The 14,755-nt window shown below is 39.3% G+C and overlaps 1 pseudogene; it reads right to left on the minus strand.

Annotated features, from left to right (window-relative positions):
• Positions 1 to 11,874, minus strand: part of LOC126471012 (uncharacterized) — a 28,515-nt pseudogene extending 16,641 nt beyond the window's left edge.
• Between the last annotated feature and the right edge of the window lie 2,881 nt (positions 11,875 to 14,755).

Consider the following 14,755-nt stretch of genomic DNA (forward strand, 5'->3'; position numbering starts at 1 on the left):
TGCTGCTAACTATTGGCCAATATCACTACTGACAAGTTTTTCAAAGGTTTTAGAGAAACTAATGCATGCCAGGACAGTTAAGCATCCCAGAGATAAAAATATCCTCAGCGGAAGTCAGTTTGGATTTCAGAAAGATTTGTCAACAGAAGATGCAATATTCGCATTTTGCTGGCAAAGTCTTGGAATCTGTCAATAACAAACTAAAGGTGGTATGGACTTTTGTGACTTAAAAGAAGCATTTGACTGTATCAGTCACCAGATTCTTTTACAAAAAGCTGCACATCACAGTATAAGTGGTTCATCAGGGAAATGGCATGATGGTACCAAGTTGTAGTGGATAGTCAAAATGGAGTCCCATCACCTTCGGAATGGGGTACCATCACATGTGGAGTGGCCCACAGCTCAGTTCTGGGCCCCCTTCTTCTTATTATGTTTATAAATGATCTGCCTCTCTGTATGGAATATTGTAGAGTCACCATTTTTGCTGATGACACTACACTCCTTATTGATAATTCAGTGGATAAACTTGAGGAAATTATATTTTGGAGTAATCAATCGTTGGCTAAGAACAAAAAAAGAGTCACAAGGATCATGTGTGGAGTCCATCCTAGAGCCACATGCAGGAATCTTTTTAAGAAACTTGGAATCCTTACATTCACTGCACAATATATATTCTCTTTGATGTGTTTCGTAAGGAAAGAAAAATCCATTTTTAAACTGAATAGTGAGTATCATAGTCATGAGACAAGAAGAAAACATGATATCCACTATGAACAAGCAAATCTAAGTATGGTACAGAAAGGAGTCCATTTCACTGGCTGTAAGATTTTTAATGCCCTCCCTTCAAGAAGTAAGTGTATGGTATAAGATGAGCTCTTGTTTAAAAAAACTTTAAGACAGTTCCTATTACAAGGATCATTTTATACGATAGAAGAGTTCCTGAACTACAGTGTTTAACATATCTTGTATTGTTAAATGCAAATATGTGTGCAAATCTATAGATGTAATCCTGTCTATAGCTTATTGTAAACACATATTTTGCAATATTTATTTTTTGTAACACTTATTTTTTTGTTATATTTATTTTTCTCTCAAAATTGATATTCTGTAGTAGAACCTAAGATACTGTTTACTGTAATATGAAATCATTTTGTTTTGTTTCTATGTGCTACCATAGATTTCTGACATGTTCCATATCCTGTGGTACTGTCACAACATGGATCACCAGAACAAGAAATAATAAATAAATAAATAAAGGTAATGAAAATGAAGAGCAACTGATATGACTGTTTCGGACCTATGATGTGCCGCTCATTCGAGGCTCTGAATCCTCCACAAGTTCATCTGGTCTGGACCACTAAAAGCATACATAGCACTAAAATCATAAACGTTATGTGTTTAACCCTTCTGCCACACAGGCATACATGTACATCACAGTTACCATGACCAAGCGGCTGGTGGCATAAATGAATGCTTAGTTGCTCTCCCTGCTAGAGGGATGCTGGCATAAATGAACACCAGAATTTATTACTAATGTCAGAGGACATACCTAGAACTTTTTCCTGTGGAGGAGGTTAAAAAAGCTATGCTCTATGGTTTGAGCCTTTTGAGAATATTACACTTTCTATCAAAAATAACTACTACTACTTCACATGCCTATTACTGGATATTTTATGGAAGTAACTGCTTCCAGTGGTTCTCCTGTAATTATGTAATCTACATCAACATTTATACTCCACAAGCCACCCAATGGTGTGTGGCAGAGGGCACTTTACATGCCACTGTCATTACCTCCATTTCCTGTTCCAGTCACGCATGGTTCGTGGGAAGAATGACTGCTGGAAAGCTTCCGCGCGCACTCAAATCTCTCTAATTTTACATTCGTGATCTCCTCGGGAGGTATAAGTAGGGGGAAGCAATATATTCGATACCTCATCCAGAAACGCACCCTCTCGAAACCTGGACAGCAAGCTACATCGCGATGCAGAGCGCCTCTCTTGCAGAGTCTGCCACTTGAGTTTGCTAAACATCTCCGTAACGCTATCACGCTTACCAAATAACCCTGTGATGAAACGCGCCGCCTTTCTTTGGATCTTCTCTATCTCCTCTGTCAACCCGACCTGGTATGGATCCCACACTGATGAGCAATACTCAAGTTAGGTCAAACGAGTGTTTTGTAAGACACCTCCTTTGTTGATGGACTACATTTTCTAAGGACTCTCCCAATGAATCTCAACCTGGCACCCGCCTTACCAACAATTAATTTTATATGATCATTCCACTTCAAATCATTCCGCACGCATACTCCCAGATATTTTACAGAAGTAACTGCTACCAGTGTTTGTTCCGCTATCATATAATCATACAGTAAAGGATTCTTCTTTCTATGTATTCACAATACATTACATTTGTCTATGTTAAGGGTCAGTTGCCACTCCCTGCACCAAGTGCCTATCTGCTGCAGATCTTCCTGCATTTTGCTGCAATTTTCTAATGCTCCAACTTCTCTGTATACTACAGCATCATCCGCAAAAAGCCGCATGGAACTTCTGACACTATCTACTAGGTCATTTATATATATTGTGAAAAGTAATGGCCCCATAACACTCCCCCGTGGCACGCCAGAGGTTACTTTAACGTCTGTAGACATCTCTCCGTTGAGAACAACATGCTGTGTTCTGTTTGCTAAAAACTCTTCAATCCAGCCACACAGCTGGTCCGATATTCTGTAGGCTCTTACTTTGTCTATCAGGCGACAGTGCGGAACTGTATCGAACGCCTTCCAGAAGTCAAGGAAAATGGCATCTATCAGGGAGCCTGTATCTAATATTTTCTGGGTCTCGTGAACAAATAAAGTGAGTTGGGTCTCACACAATTGCTGTTTCTGGAATCCATGTTGATTCTTACAGAGCAGATTCTGGGTTTCCAGAAATGACATGATACGCGAGCAAAAAGTATGTTCTAAAATTCTACAACAGATCAATGTCAGAGATAGAGGTTTATAGTTTTGTGCATCTGCTCGACGACCCTTCTTGAAGACTGAGACTACCTGTGCTCTTTTTAAATCATTTGGAACCTTCCGTTCCTCTAGAGACTTGCGGTACACGGCTGTTAGAAGGGGGGAAAGTTCTTTCACGTACTCTGTGTAGAATCAAATTGGTATCCCATCAGGTCCAGTGGACTTTCCTCTGTTGAGTGATTTCAGTTGCTTTTCTATTCCTTGGACACTTATTTCGATGTCAGCCATTTTTTTGTTCGTGCGAGGACTTAGAGAAGGAACTGCAGTGCGGTCTTCCTCTGTGAAACAGCTTTGGAAAAAGGTGTTTAGTATTTCAGCTTTACACGTGTTTCAATGCCATCATCATCATCCCAGAGTGTCTGGATATGCTGTTTCGAGCCACTTACTGATTTAACATAAGACCAGAACTTCCTAGGATTCTCTGTCAAGTTGGTACATAGAATTTTACTTTCGAATTCACTGAACACTTCACGCACAGCCCTCCTTACGCTAACTTTGACATCGTTTAGCATCTGTTTGTCTGAGAGGTTTTGGCTGCGTTTAAACTTGCAGTGAAGCTCTCTTTGCTTTCACAGTAGTTTCCTAACTTTGTTGTTGAACCATGGTGGGTTTTTCCTGTCCCTCACAGTTTTACTCAGCACGTACCTGTCTAAAACGCATTTTATGATTGCCTTGAACTTTTTCCATAAACACTCAACATTGTCAGTGTTGGAACAGAAATTTTCATTTTGATCTGTCAGGTAGTTTGAAATCTGCCTTCTATAACTCTTGCTAAACAGATAAACCTTTCGCCCTTTTTTAATATTCCTATTTACTTCCATATTCAGGGATGCTGCAAAGGCCTTATGATCACTGATTCCCTGTTCTGCACTTACAGAGTCGATAAGTTTGGGTTTGTTTGTTATCAGTAGGTCTAAGATGTTATCTCCACGATTCGGTTCTCTGTTTAATTGCTCGAGGTAATTTTCAGATAGTGCACTCAGTATAATGTCACTCGATGCTCTGTCCCTACCACCCGTCCTAAACATCTGAGTGTCCCAGTCTATATCTGGTAAATTGAAATCTCCACCTAAGACTATAACATGCTGAGAAAATTTGTGTGAAATGTATTCCAGATTTTCTCTCAGTTGTTCTGCCACTAATGCTGCTGAGTCGGGAGGTCAGTAAAAGGAACCAATCATACAATCAAAGATCTTTCTGTCCATGTATTCACAATATATTAGATTTGTTTTAGTTGAGAGATGATTACCACTTCCTGCACCAAGTGTTGATCCTCTGCAGGTCTTTCCACTTTTCACTACAATTTTCTATAATTGTCACTTCTTTGTTTACAACAGCATCATCTGTAGAAAACCTCATGGAACTTACAATTTTTCTACTATGTCATTTATATGTATTGTGAAAACTAATGTTCCTATAATACTCCTCTGGGGCATGCCCAAAGCTAGTTTTACTTCTGAGGACTTACCTCTGTTCAGATCAACATGCTGCATTCTGTTTGTAAGAAACTCCTCACTCCAGCATCGCAGTTCATCTGATATACCATATGCTCATATTTTGTTTATTATGTGGTAGTTTGGAACTGAATCAAATGACTTGAAGGAGTCAAAAACATGGCATCTACCTGGGCACCTGTACTTACTGCTTTCTGGGTCCCGTGGATGAGCAGGTAAGTAGGGTTCCAAACGATCATTGTTTTGGAACCCATGTTGGTTCCTACAGAGGAGATTTTTGGCCTCCAGAAATATCATAACACAAGAGTATAAAACATGTTCCAAAATTCTACAACCAACTAATATTAGAGAAAACAGTAAATAGTTTTGAGCCTCTGTTTCATGACACTTCATGAAAATGGGAATGATTTCTGATTTTTTCCAATCATCAGAAACACTTTGCTCCTCCAATGACCTAGAAGATGCTAGAAGAGTGGCAAGTTCTCTCTCATATTCAATGTATTGGTATTCAGTCAGATCAAGTGGCCTTCCCTCTGTTGAGCAATTTCAGTTACTTATCTATCCCACTCAAGGCATCAGGGATAGTCCACGGTGGATGAGAACATGTACAAATTGGTGAGAAATCTCAAATAATGTTACTTTAATAACCTAAATTCTGAAATTGAGTAGTATGGTAACAAAACATACTGGTCCACTTAATACATAAGGAGACACTTGCGTGTTGTCTTCTGTTTTTTAGAGAAGAAATATGCTATGTTTTAAACTCATTTCATAGGGCACAAAATTGAAAACTCAACATTGTCAGGGCAATGGATAGGCTACTGAATTCTGGATGAGCAGTCTAACAAAAGTAGTAATGACAACAATAGGGGCAAAGCAGATAGTGCTGCATGGATGATGTGAAGTGCACACTGCTGTGACAGACCAGGACATCTCACTAATGTTTGGTGCACAAAATTCAAACAGAAAGGGGAGCACAAGATACTTATTCTCCCAGGCAGACAAAGTAAGGTGGCTTGGGAAATCCGGAAGCAGATGACCAAATCCAGTGACCAGAGCTCTAAATTTGTGTGCTTAACTTTGGCGCAGAGGACAAAAAAATCACCATTTGACTTTAATTTAGTTGTACATCAAATGGAGTACTCCTCTCCAGTGGGGGAATTTTCAATTAAAACCTAGAAGTAAATGAGTTATAGAAGACGAAGGTGTAAACTTCTGTTACTAAGTTTATGTATGCTTTACTAATAATGTGAGTCATATCAGAGACTCCACTGAACTATGGAACATGCAATTAACTGATTATCTAACTAAGCAGCTGCTGTTTGGACATTCAGTCTAGCTTTCAGCCTCCAGCAAGTGAATGCACAGGGAAAATTTGGTTGTTCCTGCCTCTAAAATTGAGAGGAAATGGCCACAGCATATATTACACACCCAAAATCTTCATTTGCAAACAGAGCAGATACTACAAGAAATCAAATTAAGTATCCTTCATAATACATGACATAATTGGAGTCAACATCAGTTGCATTATAGTTACTCTTAATTTCTGAATCATTGGTGGAGTGACACCATCAGCTGTTCACGAGGCTGCCACCAGAGTGCATGCAGGGCCCATACCAGTGTGCAGATAGATAGGGTCATGGCAAAATATAGTGGCTTTCCCAGAAGGATGCTACAACTGCTGTACCGAATGACTAAGAATCACTTTCTTAGCTAGTAGCACAGTACAGCATATGGTGATTTATGCAGATGCTGTTCACATTTGTTTCTTCCATCATATTAGCTATTATTCTGTATTCTGTATAGTATTAGTGGAAAATAAGCATGCCCTTGCATGACTGCATTTTACATCATCACTAATTAAAAATGTACAGTACAAAAGAGCCAGTATAATCTTGTGAAAATGCCTTTAGGTGCTTTTTGTGGTGTATCTGGATAGAGAGAGCTGGGACGTGCCTCCTTGCTTTTCAGTTTGTAGAGACATAACACTTGCAAGACTCACTTTCTTTTCCTTTATTATTATTATTATTATTACTGAATATCAGTATTATTTCAAGCTACACTACACTCATCAGTTGATCGAATGAAATATGATACAACTATGTCTAAGATTTCATACAGCTCATAATATTTCTTCAGTGTTGTTTAAAATATGTGTACCATACCAGAAGACAATGAGAGTGACCCTTGTTTAGTTGAAGCTGGACATACTGTTAAGGTGGGGCATTCCATCTATGAAACAATAAAGAGAACTTTGATGAGCTTAGACTATCTAATCATGAATAAGAGTACGCTGAATAAGGATAGGAGAGTGGTGATGAACTTCGTGTCAAATTATTAACCATCTCAAGTGCCTATAAATGCTGAATCACTATCTAAACCTGGAATATCTGATAAACATAAACTTCTATGTATTGTAACGGATGAACATCTTACATGGGAAGAACATGTCACCTACACCCGTAAAAAGATCAGTTGTAACATTTACTTATTGAAACACCTTGCCAATACAGTAACTCTAACTGTCCTAAAGTAAACCTACTACCAATTAATGCACAAACATTTGCAGAGTGGGATTCAGATTTATGGTTATGCAGCTGCAGTCTACATGGTCTTCAGGCTTCATAAGAGAGCAGTTAATATAAGCAAACTTTAATCTTGCATCGCCTATTTCATCAGTTATAATTTACTGGCAGTGCACTCTCATTATGTCCTTAAGACAGTTATTTGTGTAAAAGATAATGGAGATATAAGCACAATGAACAGAGACATTCATCATTACAATACACTAAGCAGATGTGAACCACATCCACATCTACATGACTACTCTGCAATTCACAATAAAGTGCCAGGCAGAGGGTTCATCAAACCACTTTGAAGCTATTTCTCTGTAGTTCTACTCTCAAAAAGTGCAGGAAAAGTGAAATCTGATTTCTCTTATTTTATTACAATGGTCGTTGTTCAATATGTAGGTGGATGCCAACAAAATATTTTCACATTTGGAGGAGAAAGCTGATGACTGAAATTTTGCGAGAAGTTCCTGCCACAATGAAAAATGCCTTTGTTTTAATGGTGGCCACACCAATTCATGTATCATATTCATGGTATGCTCTTTTCTACTTGGCAGTAATAAAAAATCAGTTTCTCCCCTTTGAAACTTTTCAGTGTCTTCTGTCGGTCCTATCTGATGAAGATCCTACAGTGCACAGCAATAGTCCCGAAGAGGATCGACATGTATACTGTAGGTTGTCTCTTTAGTAGATCTGTTGCATTTTCTAAGTGTTTTGCCAATAAATCATGGTCTTTGATTCACTTTCCCCATGAAAATATCAATGTGATAGTTCCAATTTAAGTTATTCATAACTATAATCCTTAAGTATTTAGTTGAATTCACAGGCTTTAGATTTGTGTGATTTATAGTGTAACCGAAATTTAGTGGATTCCTTTTAGTATTCACTTGGTTGACTTCACACTTCTCATTATTTAGAACCAGCTGCCACTTTGTGCAGTACACAAGTATCTTGTCTAAATCATTTTTCAATTGATTTTGATCATCTGATGACTTTACAACTTGGTAAATGACAGCATCATCTTCAAAAAATCTAAGAGGGCTGCTCAGAGGGTCTCCTAAATTGTTGATGTAGATCAGGAACAGCATATGAGGACCTGTAACACTTCCTTGTGGTATGCCAGATATAACTTCTGTTTTCCTCAGTGACATTCCATCAATTACTATGAACTGTGATCTATCTAACAGGGAACCATGAATCCAGTCACACAACTAAGATGATATTCCACAAGTGCACAATTGATTAGAAGACACTTGTGTGGAATGGAATCAAAAGCCTTCTGTAAATCAAAAAACATTGACTCAGTTTGACATTCCCTGTTGATAGTACTAATTACTTTTGATTAATAAAGAGCTAGTTGTCTATAATGTGATACTGAGTAATAAAAGATAGCAATGGAAAGTTCTGTTAGAATGTAAATACACTCCTGGAAATGGAAAAAAGAACACGTTGACACCGGTGTGTCAGACCCACCATACTTGCTCCGGACACTGCGAGAGGGCTGTACAAGCAATGATCACACGCACGGCACAGCGGACACACCAGTAACCGCGGTGTTGGCCGTCGAATGGCGCTAGCTGCGCAGCATTTGTGCACCGCCGCCGTCAGTGTCAGCCAGTTTGCCGTGGCATACGGAGCTCCATCGCAGTCTTTAACACTGGTAGCATGCCGCGACAGCGTGGACGTGAACCGTATGTGCAGTTGACGGACTTTGAGCGAGGGCGTATAGTGGGCATGCGGGAGGCCGGGTGGACGTACCGCCGAATTGCTCAACACGTGGGGCGTGAGGTCTCCACAGTACATCGATGTTGTCGCCAGTGGTCGGCGGAAGGTGCACGTGCCCGTCGACCTGGGACCGGACCGCAGCGACGCACGGATGCACGCCAAGACCGTAGGATCCTACGCAGTGCCGTAGGGGACCGCACCGCCACTTCCCAGCAAATTAGGGACACTGTTCCTCCTGGGGTATCGGCGAGGACCATTCGCAACCGTCTCCATGAAGCTGGGCTACGGTCCCGCACACCGTTAGGCCGTCTTCCGCTCACGCCCCAACATCGTGCAGCCCGCCTCCAGTGGTGTCGCGACAGGCGTGAATGGAGGGACGAATGGAGACGTGTCGTCTTCAGCGATGAGAGTCGCTTCTGCCTTGGTGCCAATGATGGTCGTATGCGTGTTTGGCGCCGTGCAGGTGAGCGCCACAATCAGGACTGCATACGACCGAGGCACACAGGGCCAACACCCGGCATCATGGTGTGGGGAGCGATCTCCTACACTGACCGTACACCACTGGTGATCGTCGAGGGGACACTGAATAGTGCACGGTACATCCAAACCGTCATCGAACCCATCGTTCTACCATTCCTAGACCGGCAAGGGAACTTGCTGTTCCAACAGGACAATGCACGTCCGCATGTATCCCGTGCCACCCAACGTGCTCTAGAAGGTGTAAGTCAACTACCCTGGCCAGCAAGATCTCCGGATCTGTCCCCCATTGAGCATGTTTGGGACTGGATGAAGCGGCGTCTCACGCGGTCTGCACGTCCAGCACGAATGCTGGTCCAACTGAGGCGCCAGGTGGAAATGGCATGGCAAGCCGTTCCACAGGACTACATCCAGCATCTCTACGATCGTCTCCATGGGAGAATAGCAGCCTGCATTGCTGCGAAAGGTGGATATACACTGTACTAGTGCCGACATTGTGCATGCTCTGTTGCCTGTGTCTATGTGCCTGTGGTTCTGTCAGTGTGATCATGTGATTTATCTGACCCCAGGAATGTGTCAATAAAGTTTCCCCTTCCTATGACAATGAATTCACGGTGTTCTTATTTCCATTTCCAGGAGTGTAATTTACGAGTAAAGATAACAACTCACCAAATAGTAGAGGCATTCAGTCATTTTCAGGCACATAAACTGGACAAAACTTTACTAGTTTTTGAGCAAATCCTTTTTTGAACTGGAGTACACATACAGACACACACACACACACACACACACACACACACACACACACACACACACACACACAGGTCAGACACAAAGTATATGTACAGGTGTGTGTGTGTGTGTGTGTGTGTGTGTGTGTGTGTGTGTGTGTGTGTGTGCGCGCGCGCTTGTTACTTCCACCCCTAAATTATGTGCAATAAAAGAGCTTCATATCAAAGCCCACTTGCTACTGGAAGACAATTCCCCAATCCCTGTGGTACTCCCTGGATTACTGTATCTCTAGAAGTTTGGAAATCTATTACATCATTATCCTCTTTACATGAAAGTTTAGTATATGCTTTGCAATTTGTCAAGTATGTGGTCAATAACTGCATGGATGAGTCCTTGATGTTGTAAGCCTTCAATTTCTTAATGAGCAACACATGGTTGACTGAGTCAAAGGCTTTAGAAATATCTAAGAATATGTCAGCTGGCTTAATACCTTGGTCTAGGAGAGTGTACACTTTATGGAGAAATTCAGCAACTGCAGTTGTTGTGCACTGATCTTTCCTACAGCCATGCTGTGTTTCTTTTAACAATTTGTTCTTTAGAAAATAAGCAGAGAGTTGAGAAAGGATAACCATTTCAGAAATCTTACTAAAGGTAGGGATCAATGATACTGGGAAGTAGTTTGAAACCCCTTTTGTACTATCCTTCTTATGCACTGGTTTAACAATGCTTATTTTTAGACTGCTAGGATGAGGGCTTTTTCTAATACTACAGTTTATGCATTTTTTAACTACTACACTTGACATATCATCCCATCCAGCTGAGTACTTGTTCTTTAATGTGAACATTACCTTTCTTATATCATTTTCTTTAACCTCATTAAATTCAAAACTCACTCCTTGAGGGGTGTGCTTCAGTATCTCTCAGTACATTTCTGAAGAGCATGTTGGATTTCCTGTTGATAGTATGAAATGTTTATGAAAAAGGTTACATAATGCTTCGGGTTCTTTTATAATATTACCATCCTGTATAATGCATAAGGATTTACTGCCCCTAGTTGTGGAGGTTTTTCATACTTATGTCATCTCACAATGCTGTTCAGGACACATTAGTAGTTATTTTGTGGATAATATATCATTAAATATGAATACACTATTGGAAATAATATTTTCTGGAATTTGAAGCTGATGCTGTGCTAATGGTACTCTTCTATTCTTCAACTTACAGATGAAATCAAGCTATTTTAGAGGTCTGTCTGCTCTTCCTAATCCCATGTATGGCACTGTCAATTATTACAAGTCCTCTTCTTTAAAAAAATTAAGATCGTCTTTTCCTTCTTGGATAATTACTCCAATTTTTTGAATATTTTATACCAATAGCCTAATGATACAGATATACATTCTTGCTAGCAATAGGAATAACTTTATCATTAGATACATTGAATCAAGCTGTCTCAGAATGTTAGACATAGAGGGGGCACACAAAATTGTAAAAGGAACTATTTTACTTGGGACTTATGCATATCATGAAAGCCTTGTTAATAAAGTGTTATCAATTATTTCCAGCAAAGAGAAAAGGGGGCTGTGTCCAGAATTAAAGATCTCATTCTTTACATTGCTGTCTCCTTGTTTTTAACTTTAAATGGTATTTACAAAGATTAGTTTCAGTATATATGCATCTAAACATTACACAACATATCAGAAATTTCTGATTAACTACAAAATTTTGGTCATTTTGATGACAAAGTAGTTACATTTAACATCTAATTAACAAGGAGATTGGTACTTAAAAACAGAATGGGACTTGGAGTAAAAACTAGTTTAGTCTATTCTGAGTGAAAATGAGTTACGGTATGCAAGTTTCGGACTTACCTGGATCTTGCATCAACAACTATGTGCATATAGAAGGAGACCTATGGTCATACATAGGGATCAACTGCAGAGGAACATAGTAATGAGAAGACTGGATTCAGCACAGATGTTTGAGAAGAGGCCTAATACTCACAACAGTGAGTATTTTATGTAGTGAAATAATACCTAATGTGTCTGCTGTTTTTAATATTATGTTTACACAATGGTTTATAGTTTTCAGTTTCTGAGTACGTAAGTAATTAAGTGTCAAAACAGAATTTAAATGTAAATCCAGGATTTAGATTTTTGGTGCAAGAACTAAAAAGTCAACTTTATATTTCCATTTCCTGAGATTTTGACTTTAATTGATTTTTCTCCATACACCTTAAGTATTGTTGATATACACTGAAGCACCAAAGAAACTGGTGTAGGCATGCATATTCAAATACAGAGATATGTAACAGGCAGAATGTAGTGCTGACGTCAGCAATGCCTATATAACACAACAAGTATCTGGTGCAGTTGTTGGAGCGGTTACTGCTGCTACAATGGCAGATTATCAAGATTTAAGTGAGTTTGAACATGGTATTATAGTTGGTGCACAAGTGATGGGACACAACATCTCGGGGATAGTGATGAAGTGGGGATTTTCCCATGCAATATTTTCACAAGTGTACTGTAAATATCAGGAATCTGGTAAAACATCAAATCTCTGACAACACTGTGGCCAGAAAAAGATCCTGCAAGAACGGGACCAATGACAACTGAAGAGAATCATTCAACGTGACAGAAGTGCAACCCTTCCACAAATTGCTGCAGATTTTAATGCTGGGCCATGAACAAGTATCAGCATACAAACAGTTCAATGAAACATCATTGATATGGGCATTTGGAGCTGAAGGCCCACTTCTGTACCATTGATGGCTACATGACACAAAGCCTTACACTTCACTTGTGCCTGTAAACGCTGACTTTGGATGGTTGATGATTGGAAACACATTACCTGGTCTGATGGGTCTCATTTAAAATTGTATCGAGTATGGAGAGAACCTCATGAATCCATGGACACTGCATGTCAGCAGGGGACTTTTGAAGATGTTGGGGGGAGGGGGGAGGGGGGGGGGGGGGGGCTCTGCAATGGTGTTGGGCATGTGCAGTTCGAATTATATATGACCCCTGACACTTCTAGACATGACTCTGCCGGGTGACAAGTACATAAGCATTGATGTCTATTGTGCATTCTGATGACTTCCGGAAATTCCAGCAGGACAATGCAACACCCCACACGTCCAGGATTGCTGCAGAGTGACTCCAGGAACACACTTCTGAGTTTAAACACTTCTGCTGGCCACTAAACTCCCGAGACATGAACATTATTGAACATATCTGGGATACTTTGCAACGTGCTGTTCAGAAGACATCTCTACACCCTCATACTCTTACAGATTTATGGACAGTACTGCAAGATTCATGGTGTCAGTTACCTCCAGCACTACTTCAGACATTAGTCGAGTCCATGCCATATCATGTTGTGGCACTTTTGCGTGCTTGCGGGGGTTCTACACAATATTAGGCAGGTGTACCAGTTTCTTTGGCTCTTCAATGTAGCTCTGCTTTTCAGCTTGCTGCTAGTAGTACTGTACATTAAAACCATACTTTCATTGAAAGCTGTTTAGTCTTAAGAAATGATCTCTTCAGTGTACCAATATTTATGCTGCCAAGGAACAAGCAGGGATAAACTTTTGTCATCATATTAAATATGGCACTAAAACTATACAAAAATCCATATCCAGAAAGTTAATGAAATAGTCAGATAAAAAAGTTAGTGTATAAAATAAAACAATTATGGATATGATAAAATTGATGATGTTGACATTACAATGTGCAGGAAACATATAAAGATATCTGGTTGATGAAAATGTGATAAGGTTGACTCCATCACCCAGAAGATGAAAAAAGAGGAAGATAATTATTATTCAGCCAGTTCATAATACAAAATATGAAGGAATACTATTAAGAATATCAAATGAAGCTGCTGTATATGATCAAAACTCTTGTTTGATGTATAATAGTTATCACTAATAACTTCTACTATTATTATTCAGATCACAGTTATACTTGCATCCAATTTCTGTATTTATATATTCTGTATCCCACAATTTACTGTTTGGCCATAAGGGCAGAAAAATTATTACATAAAAAAAGTGTTGCTACTTTCTAATTATGGTACTCTCTTCTAACTGGAGCTTATGCATTTAAGCAAGTTGGCTACATAAACATGAAGGTGTATTAATCTGATTACAAGAAAGAGAAATCAAGAGTTTAAAATCAGATCACTTGTTGAAAAATAGAAAGGTGTGGCTTTTAATTAAGATATGGTTTCAAACCGTCCTCTAAACAACTATTTTGAGCATGGTAAAATATTTATGTCAAAATACTGGGCTGCTGTCTACAACTGGAGGGAGATACAAAGTTTCTATGGAAATATCCATTGTTTCTTGATTTGTGAAGTACTGCAGGGCAGTTTGAAATTTACTTGCTTTTTGACATAAAGGGCTTTGAAGAATACGAATACTGACACATAATTGTGAAGGTGCCAAAATTCTTGAAGATGCCTTTTCACAAATTTAATATTTACACTGAATGACTTTAATTTCTGTAGAATAAATACTTTCCCTAGCTTAAGCTGTTTTATCTCAAAATGGATATCATAAGCCAACATTTAATGAAAGCAGGTCTATATAAAATGCATTCAGGCTGTCACATGTATTATAATTTAATGACAGAGCCTTCTGAGTGCAAAGGAGGGCTAAGCTTATATTATTAAACAGGATACTGATATGAATATTCCATTATAGTTTTTTATCCATATAAGCAGCAAGAATTTCAATAGTTGATTAATTCACATTGTTGATAAGCCAGTGGTGTATC

Source organism: Schistocerca serialis, chromosome 3, assembly GCF_023864345.2.
Source record: "Schistocerca serialis cubense isolate TAMUIC-IGC-003099 chromosome 3, iqSchSeri2.2, whole genome shotgun sequence".
Classification (NCBI taxonomy): Eukaryota; Metazoa; Arthropoda; class Insecta; order Orthoptera; family Acrididae; genus Schistocerca; species Schistocerca serialis.